The sequence below is a fragment of the Meriones unguiculatus genome, chromosome 17 (assembly GCF_030254825.1).
Source record: "Meriones unguiculatus strain TT.TT164.6M chromosome 17, Bangor_MerUng_6.1, whole genome shotgun sequence".
Taxonomy (NCBI): domain Eukaryota; kingdom Metazoa; phylum Chordata; class Mammalia; order Rodentia; family Muridae; genus Meriones; species Meriones unguiculatus.
Genome location: NC_083364.1, coordinates 99,200,572 through 99,205,303, shown reverse-complemented (window position 1 = coordinate 99,205,303; position 4,732 = coordinate 99,200,572).

Sequence of the window (4,732 nt, the reverse complement as noted above, 5' to 3'; positions counted from 1 at the left end):
ACTGAGGTGCCCCTGAACTCCTGATCTTCCTACCTTCACTTTCCTAGGGCTAGGACATAGGGGTGCACCACCACAGCTGGCCCAAATTGAATTTATTTTCTTCTTTGCAGGGTTAGAGATGTAGCCCTGAATTGAACACAGCAAGGCAAATGCTCTCCCACTGGGCAGTTTGTAGCTCTTCCATTAACTTATATGTATTAATTTTGTGATAACCTACTAAGTAGATAGGATGTGATTTTTTAGTGGTAAAGTTTACATAATACAAAATTAACTATTCAAAACAAGCAATACACTTGGCGCATTCACAGAGCTGTACAAACAAAATGCCCCCCCCCCCCCCCGGTTTGTTTTGTTTTGTTTTGGTTTGGTTTTTGGTTTTTCAAGGCAGGGTTTCCTGGAACTTGCCCCGTAGACCAGGCTGACCTCAAATTCAGAGATCACTTGCCTCTGCCTCCCAAGAGATGGGATTAAAGGTATGCTCTGCTGCCACCACCACAACCCAGCTGTACTTTCTAATTCTAAAGCATGGTTATTGATCTGAAACCTCATACCTGTTAAAAAGTCACTCCCACTTCCTGTAACCTCTAGTCACTGGTAAGTCCAACTTCCTACCCCTATGAGCTCATCTACTCTGAACATGTCATCTGAATGGGTCATACAAATCATGCTTTTTTTTTCTTTTATGTGATTCTTGTCACCTTATTTCTTCGAGGGTCACCCAAATGGCATATGTCAGAACTTTACTCTTTAATTTAATTAGTTAATGTGTGTGTCACACACAGACACCCCCCGCCCCCCAATCTGTGTGCCATCACTGGCACGGAAGACTACTTTTGGAAATTGGTTCTCTTCTTCTACTTTGTTTCTGAGGCAGGGTCTCTCTTGTTTCTGTGTACTCTAGCCCAGCTAGCCCAGGAGCTTCTGTAAGCTTCCAGGTGATGCTTTTCTCCCGACCAGTCAGTTACTAGAAATGCAAATGAAGGCCATAAGTGGGCTATTCTGTGAGTTCTGAAGTCTAAGTCAAGTTGTCAGATGCTTATTTACTGAGCCTTTTCCCCAGCCCCAGAATTTACCTCTTTTAGTGGCTTCATAGTTATTTCACAGAGTGGAGATGCCACAGCAGCTTTACTCACCCATGCATTATTGGGCATAGGGGTCGTTTCTACTCTTTACTGCTATGGATATTACTGCTGTGTACATATGTGCATATTTTTCTTTGAATACTTGTTTTGTTGGGTATATACACCTAAAGTGGAATTGCAGGGTCACTTGGTATTTTGAGGTTTAATTACATAGAAAGTGCAATGTTCTTTTTTCATAATGTTTTAGAAATTATTTGGTTCTAACTACTAAATGAATGAGACAATCAGGTATTGCTTTTGGTCTGGGAACACTAGACAAAATGACCAGGATAGGGTGCCTCCAGTAGAGCAAGTCTGATATGGGAAGTACATACAGTAGCTCCGGGGCATCATGGGGTCCCCAAGTAGGACTTCCATGAGGAACTGGCTAAAAGTAAAGGTGCTCCAGGGAGGCTCTAATCCCACAACTCCCACTGGCTCTAAGGAGTCAGTCTAGTTGGAGGGGTTCCTGGATGCTTTGTTTTGCTTTTGTTTTGGGGGACTGCCTCATGTTGGCGGCAAGCTTGCTATAGAGCTGAGGATGAACATCTGATCCTCCAGAGTGCTGGAGCTCCATCCCTGAATTTTATGCACTTGTTAGCACTCTGCCTGTTGAGCTTCACCCCCAGCTCTGGGATGAGGACTTTAAGGACAGTCTCAGAGGCATGGGTGTGGAGGAAATAGAGAGGTGGGCCACTGCCAATATGGGTATAGTTTTATACCACTTCCTGACATAAGACTGCAAGCTACTGGGACAGTCAGGCTATAGTCCTGGGGTTAAGGCTCTGGGGCAGGAATCAATCAAAGTTCTCCAGAAGATCGTGGGAAAGACAGATAGGAGTGGTGGTAACCAGGGGCCAAAGGGGGTGGAGTCTCTGAGAGAGGAGTGTTTGTATAAACAGAAAGTATTTGTTTGACAAAGAAGTGGGGAGTCTAGGAGGGTAGTCTCAGCCCTTTGCCCAGGGGGACTGCTAGACACCTACCCCAGGCCTCACCCAAATCTTTAGAATTAAGGCAGGCAGAATTCCTGCCAAGAGCCGGCTGGATTCTTTTAGTAATACCACTCAAAGCAAACCCGGAAGTCTCAAAGAAATCAGGCAAGTTGTGGCAGGAAGGAAGCTGAGGGCTTTGGGGGTGGCTTCAGTACATTTCTTTAGCTTCACACTCCTGGGCCTCCCAGATTAACTGCATCCAGATGAGCTGTGATTGTTCTAGAGAGCCTGAAGTTCACAAACTTGAAAATTACTCTGTTTAAAGCCTTAGCCCAGATACATACCAGTAGGAAATGACTGCCAACTCTTAGCTGTCATTTGCTGGCTTTCAAATTATCATCTCAGGGCTGCATATAGGCCTATCCTGAAGCAAGTGCTATACTCTCACATCTGAGTATCTGAGAGTGTGTTCACGCTCTTGTAGTCACCATCTTTGGGACCCTATCCTAGGAAACCTAACTTTGGCATTCTTACAATTAAATTAGGGTAAACATTAGGAAGGTGGGGGTACTTGAAAATGTGGACAACAACCCCACCCACCCCAGGTTCCTAGTTGATGAGCAAGCCTCTCCTCTGAACTTCATGCTTTCTAGCTCATCTCTTAAAAACATTCACAGCTGTGTACTGTGGCAGTGCTTTTCAGCTGGGATCCAAGCTGACTGATTTCAAGTGACCACACAAATCCTTTCTCTGATTCATTAATATAGTGGGAATCCTCAGCACAGCAGCCTCCCATTCTGGGACACTGAGCTTGCATTATGACACACTTGCTATTTTTTCTAATCTGTGCATTCCTCTTTTGACCTACAGTGTATTTAACTTGCAACTTCACCTTCCCACTTGAAGATGTCAACTTTACCTGCTAGCAAGTGCTCCAGAGATGTTCCAGCCAGGGAATTCAGGTCCCCCTTTACAGATTAGCAGGCTGTCAGCAGAGAGGGCTAACCCTAGTGACACCTCTGGAGGAGTGGGGATCCCAAGGAAGTTCCAAGCTGTGGCTTGGATCCCGAAGTGGGATGCCTGTTTTGGTCTCCCTGGGCTCCAGTCTTCATATGGAGCCTGCAGCAGACACTCCATAAATATTTGTTGAGGGAAACACACAGATGATTAAATAAAGAAATTGAAGTGTTTTATTACTTGACTGCTATGCTATTAGTCAGCCCCTCCCTCCCTGCTGGTGAGCAGACAGAAGTGAGCCTAGAAGTGTGTAGAGAAGATATCTGAGGCTGTACCCCGGAAACAGGTGCCATGATTCATTTTCTAGTCAATTCTTTTATTTTTCCTTACCAAAATGACTGTATAATAAGAACTTTCAACTTATTTTTATCCATTGATGAACCCCAATTATTCTTAAAGTGTTAGTTTTTAAACATTAGGTATATTTGTTACTGATGAGTTAAAAATAGCTATCTGCTGCCTTGGACTCAGAAATTATGTGGGAAAGGAAGGTAGTGCCTATGGCTCCCTGGAGACAACTACACACACACACACACACACACACACACACACACACACACACACTTCCAGCCCTGCCCAAGCAAGCATGTGGGGCTGGGACTGTGGGCTCCTCCCCTGGGAAGCCAGCTGGGAGGTGGGGCTCAGGGGAGAGGGCTCATTCAACCTGATGTAACTTGGGTAGGCCTCCCTCTCAGAAGAGAGTTTCTCCAGCATTAGTGTCCTCACAAGGCCCCTCCTCTCCTCCTGTCAGGCCCATTACTCATCTGCTTTAGTGAGGAACAGCTTGCTCTCATGCCCGGTGTAGGCATGAGTGTTGCTGAAGCAAGGGAAGTCACCTGCACTTCCACCTTTGACCCAGAGCTGAATTTTCCCGAAGGTGAACAGGTGTTTACCTTTAAAAGGTCACTGTTTTCCATAATGAAAGGACTTTCTGTATTTGAAGTGGAGAATGATTATGTATATATATTTGTTCGCTTTTAAAACAAGGTCTCACTCTGCTGCTGTTCCAGCAGATCTTCCCCCTGCCTCAGCTTCCCCAGAACTGTGATTACAGCTGGAGCTACAGGGCAGGGCTGATTAAATTTTAAAGAACCAGTTACCTCCTAAGAGGAGTTCTGTGAAAAAGCAAAAGGAAAAGAGAGTAGAAAACCAATCCCAAAAGTTGGGTAATATATAACTCTTTAATATAAACAAAAGTTTTGGAAAAAAAGATTAGCAATATCCAGGGCCTAAGGGTGCAGTTACAAAAGGCCCCCAGGAGGGAACGGAATGTCCTATTTCTCGACTGGCGTCGGGTACACGAACTGAACCAGACCATAACATTGTGTAGGACTTAGCATCTGTGTATGAAGATGCCTAGAACTGGGGAAACCTGAGCAAGTTAGGAAAGCCTATCTAAGTTCACGACCCAGTGGAGCCTACACTTTTTTCTTTGCCGTGTTTTGCTGAGTGGCAGCACTGCAGTACAATGTATGTACTACAACAGCACTGAGAAGTTGGCGATCCACCGCGCGCGCTCTCGGGAGGGCGGGGACCCATGCATCCTTGGTGGGTCCGCAGCACTAGGAGCTGGACTCTCACAGGCTGAGGCTCCTGTGTGGGCGTCAGGGGCGGGCCCAGGAGGGACAGAACGAGCGTCGGAAGTTACGTCAACGGGCGGGG